The sequence below is a fragment of the Spodoptera frugiperda genome, chromosome 9 (genome assembly GCF_023101765.2).
Source record: "Spodoptera frugiperda isolate SF20-4 chromosome 9, AGI-APGP_CSIRO_Sfru_2.0, whole genome shotgun sequence".
Classification (NCBI taxonomy): domain Eukaryota; kingdom Metazoa; phylum Arthropoda; class Insecta; order Lepidoptera; family Noctuidae; genus Spodoptera; species Spodoptera frugiperda.
The window spans coordinates 6,510,485-6,529,203 of record NC_064220.1 but is presented as its reverse complement, the minus strand read 5'-3'; the positions used below and the strand labels follow the sequence as shown (position 1 = coordinate 6,529,203).

Here is an 18,719-nt window from a genome sequence, read left to right as displayed (position 1 = left end):
GTACTCATTATCGCCTGCAACTTCATAAATATATTGTGTACACTACATTTAAAAAGGTTTTTTAATTTCCAATCGTCCATATTCCTTTGGTTCAAACTGAATATCGATATAAAACGTACAGCCAAAACTACATACTATTTATAGAAAGCTGAAATATGAAATATATGTGCCTTGGTGCCTTGGGAGCTTACAGGACCACTCGTAGAAAGGTCCTGTGGGAGCGGAAAAAACCTTGAACTTTTTACTTCCATCTCGTCACCAGATAAATCGAAATGGATTAATTTGAATAAGTAGTCAATAGTCAATGTACAGAGTGGTCAAAACTTTCTGCAATAAGGTCGGACAGATGTAATCTAATCAGACTATTGAATAACTATCTAATTAATGCGTTGGCATGACTGAGCGATCGTGTGCTTGTGAGTCCATATTATGTTAGGATGCGTTCTGGAATTATTCATGATATATGTTGTAGCAAGAGGATTATGGAGTGAAATGGAGCTCCTGCCTAAGGCTTCTTTTTGTTGTGCTTTCGAGGTAACACAATTAATATATGATTTGTCTACACTATGATCTTAAAAAACTTATGATGCTTACAAATCTAGGATAGATTAGGGGCAAAATGGGGCAGTTAAGGCAAAATGTCAATCATTCTTCTTATACTGTACCCTTAGTACGAGTTTGCTTTACGTTTACCGCGTTCGGCGCTCTAATTGGCCGGCTCGAATAAAACAACCAATCAAAGTGCCGAACGCGCTTTTGTTTCGATTACTTTAAACGTAAAACAAACTCGTACTAAGGGTACTGACATCGCAAGTTAAACTCCAGTAAAAAAAAACACAATTTTTGTGAAACACTATTTCATGTTCATATGAACATTTGTGATTTATAAGTTTGTAAACGCTATCACGACATTTTTTTAATGGGACAAGCCCACCACAACCTCCCATACCGCTGCAACTCCTGTAAGCCAGGATCTACAGTAGATACAAACATGAAAACACCGGAACACTGAAGTCCGGCGCGTCCCAGGGAAATGAATGACTGTCTTGGATCCCGCAACAAAACAAATCAGAAGATGTTATTAGAGGAGAATAAAAAGAAAACGATAGTTTCCATCACGACATATGGAAAATACTAAGAGAGTGCAGTCAACGTGTTTCCCCACAAAAATCCCTTCATCGACCTTGAAATTAACCACAACAATTGCACACCACAGACTCATACCTATTGGAAATCGATCCCCACAACGTTTTATGTACAGTTTTCGAAACAGATTACATCATTATCCTGAACTGCGGAGTCGGGTCAACATTATCCCTTCTTGTTGATGTATGGTATGTCCAGGGTTGTTGCATGACCGTTAAACCTCTAAACATTTTATGGTAATCGATAAATGATACAGTTAGTTGACCTTGAGTAGATTTTGTAAGAGCAGTCTTGTAGGTAAAGCAAATTTCTTCAAGACTTTTGGCCTTTTCACCAACACCTATAAACCGGCGGTCAGGCTTCGACCAAGGGTAGCTCGCCGCCAAAAAACTTGAGCTCGAGCCACCAGATCACCACAGATGGGGAACCTACTGATCCGGAACTGTGGACTACCTAACAGGTCTACCGGGGCTCTGGCTCGAAAAGCAGGAGTAGGAACGAGGAGGTTCTTAGTTTAAGAGTCTGACATTCCGTCTCGCCTCGCCCAAGGCGGTAAAAGTCATAGGACGATTTCCGTGTTCCGATGTACGTGTAACTTATAGGTCGGTGAAAACCAAAATATCGTTAAATGTCACCTATCTTAGCATATAGGTTCTTTAAAATTTAGGAGAGGTTGATGCAAACAGGCATCGCTGTCTAATTCATTGAACAGTAAATTGAAGTTCTCAAAGGTCTGTGAACAGTGAAATTGGGTATTAGGTACATCAGGCGTTAGATTTAAGACACGCTGAAGAATCGACAGGTAAAATCACACTGATATTATAAATGTGAAAGTCGGTTTGTTCAGATGTTTGTCCGTCAATCACACTGAAACTACTGAATGGATTTTGAAGAAAATTGGTATGCAGATAGCGTATAGTTGACTTGGGTGATAGGATACTTTTTCTCACCTAGGATGCAGGCGAATCCGCTGACAGAAGGTAGCTAATTTATATTAAGCAAAATGTTAGACACTAAAACAAATATCAATCATTGAAATGGTTTCCATTTCTACAACATTTGAATGGCAGCATGTTCTATCACATGATATTCAGACCGCTAAAATCAATCCCATATATACAGATTGCATTGCTCATCAGCGATCAGAAATATATCAAAACTGTATTGTAATATCATTTACTATCACCATGAACGTGCCAAAGCAAACTGAACCTTACTGCCAACGAAAGCCAATACAGGTGGAACATGAAATTGATCGGAATAATAGAGAAATGGATGAAAGATAATTGGTGGACAAAGGTAGACTAACGAGGGTAGTAGCACTTCTTTTGAGAATAAATGTTCCAATAATAGGGCGAGAATAATGCTTTGAGAGTAGAAAGTGCTGAAAGATGTCTTTTTTTCTAGCATTACTTAGTGTTTTTTTTATCTTTTCACGAGACTTTTAGGACTGTAGTAAAGGTACGGTAATCGCTGTCGTCATTTTTATTGTGTCAGGAGACGAGTCAGCTCTGGCGTTTTTTCTAGTTGATCTTAATGTGATTAGTGTAAAGGTTAGCAACGCTTTGGTTTCAACTTTGGTACTAGATGTGTCTATAGACAGCGGTGATACTCTTATCATCAGGTGAGACGTGTGTTCTTCGATCCGTCCTACATGACTGTCACAAATTGGATTTTTAGTATTTTTTTTAAACGGCCGGTAAACAACCAGACGGATCATCTGATGGTAAGTAATTTCCGCAGCCCATGGACACCCGAAACACCAGAAGCGTTACAAGTGCGTTGCCGGCCTTTTGAGAGTTAGAAATTTAAGGGTTGTTGGGGAATCGCGGATTGGGAAGATTATGAAGGGGGGTAATTGGGCCTTCGATCACCTCATTTACATAATGATACACATACAAGGCTCTGTAGCAACACATAACAAATACGTCCGCTCAATAGCGTCCTATTCCAAAAAAATACATAATAATTACTTTCCGCTAATAAAGCCTGTAATTTAAAATTCAATAGAAAAACTTCCACCCACTTCACAAACAAGAACAAAATCGAATTTTCTTCACAAAAGCTAGTAGCAATAATTACATTACAGTCCCAGAATAGAACACCTCGACTATTAAATAAAGGGTTTTCGGAATTAAATTGTTCACGATGAACGAACAATTACAAGAAGTACAGGTCAAATTGAAACACTTTGATTAAATCAAAGTTTATTCTCATTGAGAGAATAACTTTGATTTAACTAGTCAATGAGTAAATCTACTGTTAAAACTATTTTACTAAACAAAGATCAAAATGATAGGAATAGACATTGTTTTATTATTATTACTGATTTACCTAAGGCTTTGATATAACTTTGATAGTCAAATAGACAAAGAAATTAATTGTTTAGATTGAAAAGTCACTTAGGTAGTTGATTAAATCGTTAGAATGTAAGCAGAAAAGAATGAAATGTGTAACAGATTAATTGATAAGTTTTACATGAATCGCTGATTTTTTATTTTATTTTTTTTTTATTTAAAAATGGGATTGAGTTAGATTAGTTAGGTATTAGGTTGCAAGATTAGAAATAAAATATAAGGGTCGAAATAAACATTGGTTCTGTTTGATTTTCTACGATCACATTGGTCATCAGCTATCAGATTATTTTATTAGATATTAACCTCCTATTTATTCATCTATACCTAAATTAACATTACATTTTGAGCTATAAAGATATTTTCTAAGTAATATTGAATAAAAAAAACTAGTAAAAAACACAAGCAAACCAATCAGTGACGACCAGATCCTTAGAAAACCATCCCAATACGAATTGATAAAAAAAGCTAAAAGGAACAAAATTCAAAGGACCATAAATGCCTAAGGACCAAAATCAATTTGCATTGCTAATAGAAAAAAAAATCAAAGAGCTTGTTATTCAAGGTCATTCACCTTGTTATTTTACCTAAGAGGCTGTGTTTGGGGGTATGTGCAAAATGAATTTAACATTTGTTGTACCCAAGTGCCACGTTTATGGTTACAAGGGTAGATCGGTCCTGTATCGCCTGCCTTTACTCTTTATTGAATATATCTCAAGACGACATTTTCGTAAAGTACCTATTTTGAAACCTTTTTGAGGGTTTTATCAATGTTTTCTCATCACCACTCACCACGTTAAAATTCTATTTCTTGGTAAGGTTTTAGATGATACTAATCTTTTCTTTTTTCTTTACTTGATTTTGGCTGAAATGTCACAAACTTTTTTATGGCATATACATAGATGACTTCCACCTTAGAATAAGCCTCCGGTAAACCTCACTCACACGGTGAAATACCATGCAAGCGTTGTTACTCGACGTGTTTTCAGGGCAGCCGTGTAATCACTCCGGTTGACCGTTTCATTCGTACCGACTGTCGAAGTATTGTTCTCGCACAAAAAAAAATGTTCAATCACAACGAGGTAAGGATGAAACAGTGTTGTAGTTTTATTTTAACCTCTCTAATGTCCAATGTGATTTTATTGTACCATGATTTGTATTCTTTAAAATAGACAGCCTATACTTGGCCACTGCTAACCAAAGGCCTCTTCTCGAAGAAGGTTTGAGCATTAGTCACCACGCTTGCTTAATGCGGGTTGGCGATAAGTCCAGGTTTCCTTACGATATTTTCCTTTACCGTCAGTTGTGTTTAAAAAATCTTAGAAAGTACATATGAGTCGGAAAAAATCACATTGGTACTTGCCGTCGGTAGGGTTGACCCGCGCCTTCAAGCATTAAACCTCCGGGCCACCACGTCGAACACAGACACTGCAGTATAATAAAACAGCATCCATCTTAAAACAATGGCGTCTATTCATTGAATCTATTACACTCCGTCTAGAAACAACCTTGCTAATAATTTGCTACAAATGTCGAATGAATTAACCTCCAATTTATTTGCGGAGCAGAAAACAATCAAACATCGGATATAATTGATTACTCGTTTGTTTGTCGGTTATTAATATAAGGGGATCGAATGTTTACGCCGTTTCAGCAATGTACTAAGACAAATTTAGTCTTTGTCTCTTCTTGTAAATAGAAGTGCTGAACATGAGAGCATTTGTTTTCAGATAAAGTACGTAGAAATTGAATAATATGGTCTGATATAGTTTACCAAGAATATTAATAAAGATATATATATATATTATGTGCTTTACCACCATTTCGGAGGTCGATGTTGAAAACGAACTATTCAACAATTTTCTGGCAAAAATATACTTCGGTTATTAACTGGCGGTAAATCACAACATTGTTTATACAGCTTCATACCTCGCCTCTCATTGCTTCACCAATTAATCATGAACACAAAATAAACAAACGAATAAATAAAGTAGTTAGAAAGTCTTCTACCCTTGAGAAGGTGATTCCAAGAAATTAGGTAGTTTGCTATAAAAATGAGGTTTGAAGAGTATCAGGCCCAAGAAAAGAGGTTTTGCGGTAAAAGTTTGAGGAAGAACGATATCAATTTATGGCCAAAGGTTTTATGGGCATAGTAAAAATAACTTTTGGGTCATCTCTGAGTATTTCGTTGGAAGTTTAAGCATTTCGCGGATCCCGGTAGGCGGTGCGGATAAACAGAAATGTCACTTGGAAAACTTTTAGCTGGGCGCTCTGCTTGTTACGTTTGCATTAAGTGCTAAGTAATGGGTTATTAATGTCTTTTACGCTTTTATCTTTAATGGTTTAGCTTACATCAGGTACACGGATAAAGTTTACGAGGAAAGACATTTGGAAAAACTAAAAACGGCGATGTTTATTAGTTATGTTACTTGTGGTCCTTCGAGTCTCCGTGCCACTACTCTACAAGTAAACCTCGATGTTACTCTATGTACAATAAAAGACAAGAACATTTTCCAAGCACTAATAAAACTAACGACCATTAAAGTAACAATAGCAATCAGTTACAAAAGCAATCATACCAATAACATTAAATTCTATAAAGCAGTTCTATAATCTCCAAAAACACGCCCATGTCTCAGTTGGCTCAGCCAAAATCATTCCCTAAGGGCTTTCATCACTAAAACAAAGCTAGTTGCTCGTAAAATATCACGACAAATAAAATTGTAGCTTCATTGTCCTCAAAGGAACTGAAGATATTGCACTTAGGAAGACTCAGAACGTCGTTATTTCATTATTATTTTATTTATTGTGTTCTCCCAAAGTGTCTCTTCTTATTTGATTTTCCTCCTGACACTAAGTTTTATTGGCTTGGCACGGCAGCACAGGACTACAGACTTGGAGTCCAAGTAATGACTTCGTGTAAACTTGTTCTAGAATGTTCTTTGCAAGTTTGTCTTGTAGTTGAGTTGTTAAGAAAACACACTGTTTGATTGCTTGACTTTTAAAGTTAGGGCAGTTGGCGATAGTTTTGTCTGGCAATTAAAATGGTTTCTTGTCACAAATGTATTGTTTTTGATTCATCGAGTTTATCGGTACTTAATGTTAAATGTTAAATTGGGTTATTACTTAACTCATAATTAAAGGACACTTCTGTAGAGGCATTTTGTCGTTAAAATTACTTCGATCACTTGTCGAAGGACAGTCACGATATGAAAATTAATAAACGAATGAAAGTAATACAGACGACAATTTTAATTAGAAAACAGATGCTAAAAGTAGCGATAAATTAATTCACAGCATTATTTATTTACGACGGTGGATTACAAAGTCTTGAGCGCGTCAAAGTGAAATTAATTTTGGATGAAAATAAACATGATTTTGATATTTGCCTGTACACACATCCGCTTCGTTTGAGGCATAATCAAATTTGATATATTGTTCGGAAGTAAAGCAAAGGTAAATAGAAAACTTGATATTAAGATATCAAATTAAGTAAATTGCCATTCCTTATATTAAGCTTCAAGTTTTCAATATCATGGTTTATTTACTTTCTGTGTCACTCATAACGGGTGAAGAAGTATATATAGTCATTGATTTGATGATTATTGATCTCGTCATTCGTATAATCAAGAAAACACGCCTGTTGTCCTCGAAAGTGTTGATAGAAGGTGCCTATATAATGTATTGTAACCTACTAATGTTATAAGTGCAAAAGTTTGCATGTTGATTACTCAATCACGTCAAAACGGCTGAAGGAATCGTGATAATATTTGGAACAGGGTTAGATTATAGTCTGTAATAACAAATAAGCCTTTTTCAGCAGAAGCTAGATCAATAGAAAACTTCAGTTAAATAAATAACTTTTTAATATTTTTATACAGTTAGTTACTGCTAAACCTATGCTTACCCCATTTCTAAGAACAGGTGTGATATTAAGTAACGTTTGATGATAATCACTCACGTAACTTTTGTTCCCAAACATAATGGCGGCACTGTTCAACTATATTTTATGGTAGCCTATTGTTTTCGACAGCTCATGAACGAGTTTGGACAACTAATTACTTACCCTATGTTGTAGGCTACATTGTACTATGTTTCTGTGTTATTTTGGTTGCCATGGTGACAGACTTTTAGAGATAAGACACTGAGGATCAATGGGCAACTGTAACTTTTTTTTTTTGGTATCCTATCTGCAAGCCCCGACTCATTTGCCTAGCGAAGGATACATGGTCCTTTGTCCAGCAATGGATGTGTTCATACCGTTGACGTTAGTGGTTTTGAATGGAATATTTTTACTTTTCTTTCAATTTTCGTCATATCTATTTCTCATAGAATCAGTTATATAAAAGCATTCTACTATATTATATAAAACATTTTAATCCGTATCCCCATCATATTTTCTTTTGGTTGTATTGTTCGTCGGATCATTCAGCAATAGCCGTCAGCTGAGCTAATTGTAAATTGACACATGCGTGCTGCCATCTGAACAGGTCCGCTCAAACTGCTGTGGTTCTTTCCTCAAAAGACCACTACAGAATAAACTTGCACGGTTGTCCGACATCTCTAATTGATTTTGTCTGGACTTTAAAAGAGACTATGACCTCTGAGTTTGTTTCGGCATTTCTTCTCAGAGTAGTCCGATAGGAAATGCCGGCCTTATCTAGTTATTTAAGAGATTGACTTGTAAAAGTGTTATTTTATAACCTATTCGCAAAATAAATATCATTTATCATTTATTTATCATCAAATAATTTCAAAAACCTGATGGTAAAATTTTAATTTGGTCCTTTGATCCATTTTCCAATTTTTGGTCAACAAATTTAAAGCAAAATTAATGTTTCTTTACTGAGAACTACCAAGAACTGTGAAGTTAGAATTTCGAGCCCCGTTTAAAATATAAACGAAAATATTTGGCATTTCAAAAGAAATCAGATACTGGTTTAAATTTAGCTACGAACCCTATCGCAATCAAGTCGGATTCAATCTCAAACAAAACTCTAGAAGAAAGAGTAACAGAATTTCCTTATTCTTCTAATTTGAATAAATGATTTTGGCGTACTAAACTTTAAGTACTTTGAAGTGATGAAATATTTTCCAACAATTTTGACTTCAACTCAACCTTGATCCGATAATGTTAAATTCTTTTTCCTAGAACAAAATTTTTCTTAAGTGCTGCCTCGAAAATTCTTTGATGTTTTTAGTTGCTATGGTAATAAATTAACCAATATTGTAAGGAAGGTTTTTGTTTTATTGAATTAAGGCAGGTTGTTATTGATGGGGACACGGTTTGAGGAAGTTTCTGCTAGTTATAATGTTACTTAGTTAAGATGGATGATATTTGGAAGCCTAAGAACTAAGTTCGAGGTTAAGGTTTGGGATGTTTTAGGGTACGTGTTAATATACAAACTATCTTATGTTTATTATAAACATTTGATTGCCACGTGTTGTGATATGTTGACAGAGAAAACATATGAATTTTACCACTTTTGCTGTAGTCAAGGACACATTAGACAGAGACTGAGCAGCAGCTTACTTTGATAAACCAGAGCCTTATAAACAGTGATATCCAAGTTCGTCACAGATAGGACCCGGTAAGACGAATGCCCGACCCGGAGCTGTGGACTGACTGCGGGTTAACCAGCTCTGACTTGAAGAGCAGGAGTAGGAACAGGGTGGTTTTTAGTCAGTAAGAGTCTGTCACTCCCTCTCGCCACGCCCAAGACAGGAGAAGTTATTTGATGTTTTTTCCCCCTTAAGAGGGAGAAAATTAAGGCAAATTCTTTAGCAGTCGAAGTCCACCGTCCATCAGGGATATATCTCGAGTCAGGTAACTACATAGGTACATGTTTCTCTATTTTATTAACTTGATGAAGCTTGACCACGCAGATCAAAGCGAAAGCTTAAAAAAAAACCGATGAGGTTTTTTTTACCAATACCATACCAATCTAGAACTGAACAAACCAACACACGTTGCCATAGCAACAAAATCAACAAACTCTTACTATGATCCCAATATCTGAAGGAACACCGTTTTATCGAGTCGACGTGAGATTATGAGATTTGTGTTGTGACGTCATAAAACACAAGTTGGGACACGTACGGAGTTGGCAAGTTACCTTCGATGGATCGGGGAAGTTATTGGTGATTAATCTTCAGTTATAAATCGTAAGGGGAACGGTTTGGTTTGGTTTAGGGATTATTGCGATGTGAACGGATTATTTTGACGTATGTTGGTTTTTGGTGATGTTGATTTGATTTTGACGGGGTTTTGATTGGTTTTCTTTATATGACTTGTCGTAATAGTTTATTTATCATACTTTTTACTTCTTTTATGGTATAAGCCGCTAAACGATGGATGGATCACCTAATGGTTAGCAATCGCCGCCGCCCATGAACACTCGAATGTCGCCCATGAAAACTCGAAATTGGGGAATTGGGGATTGGGAAGATTAGGAACTGGGGTAATTGGGCTTCCGGTAACCTCACTCACACAACGTAACACAACGCAAGCGTTGTTTCACGTCGGTTTTCTAACCAGCCCATTCGTGCTGAAGCATGGCCCATTCTAGCAATGCAATTTATGTTTCAAACCCATTAGAAGATGATCTTAAAAATTAAACGCACCTCGGATTCAGTAAATACTATGATTGTGAACTTGCAAAAACCATTAATCAGTATGCAGAAGTTATAGACCACATATAACTTATAAACATTCACAAATCAGGCTCGAAACTACATACACAAACATTTAAAACTTTAGAACTCCAAACACCACTCCGCAAATTGCATACAAATCCCATTTATTGAATAAATAAACACTTTACATATTGAAAAGTTTTTCTATTTCAAATACAAGTATAAGTTTTATAACTTAAGTCATTACAAGTTCGTAAAGATGTGATCCAGAATCCAGAACTTTTGATTCTGGATTTCTGGCAAAATATTATCAGATTTATATTTCGACATGCATTAATTGGATTGCTTGATGAGGGGCGTGTATTGTAGGCTGTGGGTGACACAGATGTAAAGTGATGCTGGATGTCACTAAGATTAGTTTTTTAGAATTAGTGCGTGTAGACTGTCAGATCGAACCATACTAAACTGGTGACTCACTTAAATATTATAAATGTATTTAGTTAAATATACATATACTAAGATATAATTAAGTTAAGGGAGCTCCGGTTCGAAAAGCAGAAGTAGGAACGGGGTGATTTTTAGTCAGTAAGAGTCTGACACTCCCTCTCACAGAGAAGAAATGGGATGATTTTCTCACTCAAAAAAAAAAAAAAAAAACAAAACAAAAAGAGCGGCTTCTTCTGGCACAAGTGTTTTCACACTTAAAAGGAAAAATCAACCTCTTAAACCAATGTTATGTTAACGACTAAAAATTTTTTTTTATTCTTAAATCAGTAACTGTTCAAAAATAGGCAGAAACTATAAGAGAGTTGCGCTCTCATATCACAGTCTAGGACTAGAACACATTTCTCTTCCACTGAGTCAACACAATAAGCAATATATCGAGCATGCCTTATCTAGCCTCACAAACTCCGTGGTTTATCCCGTAGATATCGCAAGATTCTATTAAAATTTGGATTTTCGTAATGCGGGTAGGCGGTTGCGTTGATAAGAATCTTTAGTTTATACTGGTCCTTTTGGACGAATTTCCAAGGATCAATAGTAAGCGAAACTATTTATAACGCGGTGAAAATAGTTTTAATGATGAAATTATTTATAGTATTTGTGTATAATAGAAGTAAAGATGATCGAAAAATTACTGACGGTGAATGGTTGTTAAAGAGCTAAAGATAAAGTTCAATTCAGTTATCAAAAACGTTTTGGTAAAGCATGTAGGTATCCTAAAATTGGAGAGTTCTTAGATTATAAAACAACAGACTGACCTTCTAGTTTTGTTACACATTAAAATTAATCGATTTCATTTTTACGAACCCACACCCTCATGCTTGTGAAGCGGGCGTCTTAAGCCACCACGACATAACACAAAGAACCTCAAAGGACCAAAATTGTGTAGTTAGATATTATAATGAAAAAAAAAACAAAGAGTACTATAGGAGTAGTGGCGAATGTGAAGTACCTCCCCCCCCCCCCCCACCATAATATACGGAGGAACTTTCAACTGTTATTCGTGAAGTTTTCCGCGCATTCAACCGAAACTTATGCATTCATGACTCGAGTGGAAGCTCATAAAGTATCTTTTTATTATGGACTGCATATTCTTTTTGGTCATTGTTATACAGTTTAGTGATGGAAAATGAATGCTGTCGGAGTTCAGGGATCAATTTCCAGATACGTATTTATTTATGTGGTCTTTTGAGAATATTACAGAGTCAAGAAATGTAGTAGTGTATGGTCAAAGATCTCATACAGTGTGTGTTGTGGGTAAACAAATAGACAGGAGACAGACAGTACAGACCCAGTAGGACTGATGCCGACCCGGAGCAACGGAGTGCCTAGCGAGCTACCGGGGCTCCAGCTCGAAAAGCAGGTGTAATTTTGAGTCAGTAAGAGTTTGACACTCCCTCTCGCCTGAAAAGTCACTGAATATTTTTCCCTCTTCAAGAAAAAAACTGATCAACACCACTCAAGAACACACACCCGAAACTGTTGAAGGCAAATCCTCCGCTAACGTCGGTCACCGTTGACCGCCACGGCGTTCAATGTGTGAAACATATTTCAGAATAAAACAACTTACCCCTTCCCAGAATCAGATGTATACGGTACAAACACTATACTATTAATAAGATTCCTACAAACCCCTACAATTTTTTTTTCAATAAAAGAAACCTATTCATATAAAATGTATTTGTAATGGGCGGGAACCGTGTAATAATACCCCCTTGAAAAGTGTGTCTACAAATAACTCACTTTATTTCTATTTTAGGCATTCGTTATTTTGTAAGTCTTTGCGATTATTCCCGATGTCCACCACTTGTCTGGCCACCACTGGGGGACAGCGAGACAACTTTAAAACATTATTCTCGTTGTCCACCACTGGGGGACAGCGTCACAACTTTGTCATTTTTTCCATTCGTCACCACTGGTGGACAGCGACACGGATTTTTTAACATTCCCTATGGCCACCGTTGGGGACAATGGCACAACTCTTTTGATCCGATTCCCACTGGTCATCAATTTAAATTGTTTAATCTAAAGACCGGTAAGGGATAGCTTAATATACTTACGGATTTGATTTTTAGCAGGGCTAAGGGTAAGACTAATTTAAATATTTATAAATTATATGGTAGGTAAATAATAGTCATATTCTTGAATCAATTTTTATTAAATGTTTCACTCAAGTATTAAAAAATGATCCTACTACTTAGTATTATATAATATAGCTTTGATTAATTATTATGTTATCGGCTTACTCACGTAATGTTTTGACGAGGAACTCGACTAGTTTCAAGCCATGCTAGAGGCTCACATTCACTCAGTAGCAGTGCGACAATCGCCGCGTCGTATGTCGCGTAATGCTGCTCATGAATATGAGCCAAAAGTCTTAAACACCACATAGTTAAACAAAATACAATAAGTAAGGTAAACTAACCAAATAAGGCCTACCTTATTTTTATTACCGCCTAGGTCGTAGGTTTAAAATGACAATGCGCTGATTATTTCAAAATCTTATATTTATTTATTAAACTTTGTAATAATGGAATCAAAATAGCTTTAGAAACAAAAATTACAGTTTTGTAAACACAAATAACTAAAGTGTCACTTTGGCCTTATTGGGAACCCTATGTCTTAATAAGGCCTCAATAAAAACTAGTAAGTATTCAACTTCTTAATTATAATAAAACTTTCTCAATGCGTATAATAAATGTAATGAAACCTTATTAATTAATTTTGGTCATTATACATCAGACTTGACGAGTTTCTCATCATGTAATACCCAAGTAACATCTTTGAAGTCATCGGTACCCCAGCATCAGTCAAACGAATGAGAATAACTTCTTGTTCTGTAGCCAATTTAGCGACCGACCTAGCTTTTGAGTAGTCGAACCACTCTTTAGATGGTGCGTACTTCTTTGGAAATTATATCTGGCTGCAGCAGCCTACCGGGTAAAACAGGGTGCATAAAATTCGAAGGGTAAATAGATACTATGAAGAATTTCCCGATATCCATTCACCCCTTTTCTGTATCTATTCACCCCGTTTACCCCTTTCTACCATTTTAACAGCGTTTTCCATCTTTTGCAAAATCCATTGGCTTTCTTTTTGACAGAAGCTGGTGATCCGTTTTCTATGAAATTACTGAAAAACAACTATGCCGTAATAAGGCCTACACGTTTTTTTTGTAGGCTTTATTAGGACATGGCACATAGGTAAACAAAACAACTATTATATGAAATACACCGATATTATAGCTATTTCACTAATGTGAGGAGATGGCTAAATGTATAATTGTCATACAGACAAAACACGGCACGTCGTATACTGATAAATATAAAAATACTAACAGTTTACGCTACTCGAATTTTATAAAAACTAAAGTGCGCTCCACGTCGTGATTATTTTCGTCTGTAGGTTCCAACATAATCGCGGCACGGGTTGCTTGCTGTGCTCAAATTAGTTAAGTAATGTGCATGCACACTTCTACAAACTTTGGCGACCATTTGAAATCGGGAAGAGGGAAATTTTCAAAATAGGCTTTATTGGGGCATAGGCCTTATTTGGTTAGGTTACTATACTTATTAGTTTCTCATAATTTCTAAAAATTGGCCTACAGATATTTGGCCGTTTACAAGTTCCAATTGGGTTTCATGAATAAACTGATCACTGTAAACATACTTTTTTTTTCGTTTGTTGGACGGTTCTTTTTTTTGACTTATTTGCATTTTTTTCACAAAGAAAAAACATGCATCTTCTCGAAGAACGCTTAAAGCGTGCATTATGTTTGGGTTTTTCTTGCTCATCGCTGAATTTAGTTTGTGGTGCCACCCTTCGACAGCGTTTGTCGTGCGATGCCTTTCCCCAAAAACGCACCAAACTGGTATAAAATCATCTTTTAGCCATTGTACTTCAACGTATTTCCTGAACTTTAAAATATCAGGATCCGTAGTATCCCTGTGCGTTATATAGAGCCAACCGTTTCTTATTTCTGTCTCGGGCAGTAATGGAAGTACTGTAGTCAATGCTACCTCTCGAAATTTGAATATGTCAGCAGATGTTGTAAGTTTCAAATCACGGCCCTTGTTCCATATTGCTTTTTTAAAGTGTGTGTGACATCCTTTAAGTATAGCTAACGGAAATGTCGCTTTTATGGCCTTCATAGCAGCTTTCTCAAAATCAATTGAAAACTTTAAAGGTTGCCATCCAGGAACTTGACTTTTGATTAAATTGAAAAGAATTGTATAGGATTCCTCATCACGGCGACTCATGTATGCATAAATTAGCGGAATTATGTTAGTACTATTTTCAGTACTTCTGAAGTCTCCATGTATCGAGTAAAGTTGAGTGAATGGCTCTGTGCAGCTTTTAAAGGTACCATCACATAAGAAATGATCAATCTCACAGATTACATTTTTGGCTTCTTCAATACAAAACACTACAATTCGGTTGCAGTTATATAAATAGTCTGCTAAAAGAAAGTCCTTATAATCTTCTGGAACTTGGAATTCTTCCACATTTTTGCATTTAAGCCTTTTTATTCCAGCGATTGTATTTCTATGTCTGTATAAACTTGACTTAATGCTTTGAAATGACGGTATGTTTTGAATCAAACTTGGTATGGCTTTGAATTCACTCACCATAGCGTTGAAGGTTTCTGGCACTGGTGGAAATTGAGGAGAAACCAATTTATCTTTACATTGCTGTATTTTTTCTTCTACAAAATTTCTTGCAAAATCAGGTTGGCATAGATGTGGCTTTTCTTCAATTATATTGGTATCCTAGGTCAACAAAAATTTTTATTTTTTTTACAAAAAAGACATATCAAATCATCACCATAGACAAAAAGTTGTTTTTTATTCACATTTATCTCACATTACCGTCATATTGGGATTGGTAAACAAAATGGGGGCCCTACGAGTAAACAAAATGGCGGCCTTAATAACGATGTCATCGAATTTAAAATTTTGAACATGCCTACTTATAAAACAATAAACAATTCCAAAATGAGTACTAAATAAGGTGTGATATACCTACTATTGTATTATTATTAGGACTTACCTTGATTTTGATAAGTCCTTTACATTTGTTCTTCTTCCTGTTAGTACACTCCCAGATTATTAAACCACTTTTATGTTTTCGTTTTATTATATATTCATATCCTCCGTGTAATAAAATTGTCCCGCCCTTTCTATTTATATATGTTAAATGCACTTTTCCTGATGAACTGCAACCACTAGTATTTAAATCGGACATGGCTGGTTATGGGAGCGACGAGTGCACTAATGACGTAGTTACAATGACGCATGCTTTTTTTTGTTTTTTTTTTTTGATGTGCTGGCGTCTGTACTTTCCCTCATAGCAATACTTTTTGTTAATATCTTGATGAAGTGAATAGTATCAATAGATAATAATACATAATAAGCATTAGTAAGAAAATAAAATTTAATTTCAATGAATTAATTAATTTAATTAAATTTAATTTAATTAAAATTTAATTGAATTAATTTATTTTATTTAATTATTTATTTATTATTTATTTATTTTGTTTTTTTTTATTTATTTTTTTTTTTTTAATTTAATTTAATTTAATTTCTTGATGAATGATGAATAGTATCAATAGATAATAATAATAAGCATTAGTAAGAAAATAAAATTTAATTTCAATGAATTAATTAATTTAATTAAATTAAATTTAATTAAAATTTAATTGAATTAATTTATTTTATTTATTTATTATTTATTTATTTTGTTTTTTTTTTTAATTTTTTTTTTTTTGAATTTAATTTCTTGATGAAGTGAATAGTATCAATAGATAATAATAATAAGCATTAGCAAGAAAATAAAATTATATTCAATGAATTATACCTATAATTAATTAAATTAACTATATTATACAAGGAAAGAAATATTATGTCATTATTATTACGTAAGCTTTAGAATTGGATAAAAGTAACTTCAGCATAAAACCAAATGGTCTCTAGATAAAATAATTTAAATTGATGGCCAGTGGGAATCGGATCAAAAGAGTTGTGCCATTGTCCCCAACGGTGGCCATAGGGAATGTTAAAAAATCCGTGTCGCTGTCCACCAGTGGTGACGAATGGAAAAAATGACAAAGTTGTGACGCTGTCCCCCAGTGGTGGACAACGAGAATAATGTTTTAAAGTTGTCTCGCTGTCCCCCAGTGGTGGCCAGACAAGTGGTGGACATCGGGAATAATCGAAGTCTTTGTACTATGTTTGGAGACATCTGAAGGTCACGGGGACTAGATAAATAACATGTATTTAGTATACCTTCTATGTTGGTAGCTTTTTCAAAGAAAAATCATTCTGTGAGTCGGAATGCGTCAGCAAAGTTGAACACATTTCTACACCAATTCTTCAATTTTCCAATTCCAGCGGCACAGATCGTAAGTTCATACTAATATTATTTATAAATATGAAAATTTGTTAGTTTGAACGTCTAACATGAAACCTTGAAACTAGTGGACGGATTTTGATTACATTTGATGTATAGACAGGGTATGAACTGACTTGGGGCACTTCTTTTGACTTAAAGTAATAGTGATGACAGAACATTCATAGTACGACTTAAATGGGACATAGCCAAGCTTGTACACATTTTCATTGACTTCCAAAACGCACTTTTAATATAAAAGATACCATACTTAATAATGTTTCTCTATAATAGCGAATACGTCTTTCAATCTCCATAATAGAGTGTAGGGTCGTTGCCCTGATATCTCACGATCAAGCGAGGAGTATACGGATAGTGATTCATTCCGATCGGCCAGTCGATAAACAACAGGTTTACTAACGTTTTGTTCTCTCGCACGTGGACTAAACGGGTTTTGTGTGAATAATAGTTCAGATCCAAGACAAGTTAGAAACGCGCAATGTTTAATTTGTTCATTTATAGGGAGGCTGTTTAATATTTGGGACATTTTCCAGATACTGTGTTCTCAAAACTCAAGGACATGATGTCTCGGGTTCGATTACCGGGTTGTGCAAAGTATTACTAGGCTTTTTTCGGTTTTTCGAAAATTTCTCAGTAGTAGCACGGAGTCTGGAATTGTGCCCAGTAAATGGCAATAGGCCCAACTATTACATAAGAGTGGGTGTATATTGCATAACGGCATTACGTGCCGTAATGTTGGGCTCGCTGTTATTGCAGCGGTAAGTCCCCTCTTTGAGGAGTGGCTAGAGAGGCGTCATGGCGTCCTCACCTACCGCCTGACGCAGGTGCTTACCGGACACGGAAGTTTCGGTAGGTACCTGTTTCGGATTCGGCGGGAGGAAACGCCCGGGTGTCGTCATTGCGAGGATCACCCGGAGGACACGGTGGAACATACAGTAGCGGTGTGCCCTGCATGGGCTGAGCATCGCCGTGTCCTTAGGGATGTGATCGGCGACGGTGACCTCTCGCGTCCGGCCCTGGTTCAGGCCATGGTGCGGAGCGAGGGGGAATGGGACGCCGTCTCCTCCTTCTGCGAAGCAGTCATGCTAGCTAAGGAGGAGGCGGAGCGCGTGAGGGAACGATCCTCCTCACGCCCCAGCCGCCGCAGAAGACACTCCGAGCGTCGGGGATCGCGTGACGATCTCCGGCCACCGTAAGTGCGGGTCTGCGGACGACGAGTAAGGGTAGCTCGCCGCCCGAACAGAACCAGACCCGTGCGTACGGCGCGTCGCGTTCCGCGCGCCTCAAAGAGCCAGACCACCACAGTTGGGGCCCAGTAGGGTTGATGCTCGATCCGGAGCTGCGGACAACGTAAAAGGTTACCGGGGCTCCGGCTCAAAGCAGGAGAAGGAACGGGGTGGTTTTTAGTCAGTAAGAGTCTGACACTCCCTCCCGCCTCACCCAAGGCGGGAGAAGTCATTGGATGATTTGAAAAAAAAAAAAAAAAAAAAAAAAAAAAAGTGCCGTAATGTGCACCTCTGCCTACCCCTTTGCAGGTAAAAAGGCGTGACGTTATGTTGTGTGTTCTCAGAATTCTAATAATTCTTTGCCTAACCTGGGAATCAAAATTCAAGTTTGCTTTCGAATAATAAACCATCGAGAAAGCACAAGTAACTGTGTGTGATGTTTACT

At 36.4% G+C, this 18,719-nt stretch overlaps 1 protein-coding gene and 1 long non-coding RNA gene across 3 annotated transcripts in view; one reads left to right on the top strand and one right to left on the bottom strand.

Moving 5' to 3' along the window:
• The window catches only part of LOC126911047 (uncharacterized), a 436,837-nt gene that overhangs the window by 208,413 nt on the left and 209,705 nt on the right, over positions 1–18,719 (top strand). The window lies entirely within an intron of this gene.
• LOC118271470 (uncharacterized) overlaps positions 1–18,719 on the bottom strand; it is a 285,447-nt gene that overhangs the window by 92,872 nt on the left and 173,856 nt on the right. The gene's annotated exons all lie outside the window — the stretch shown is intronic.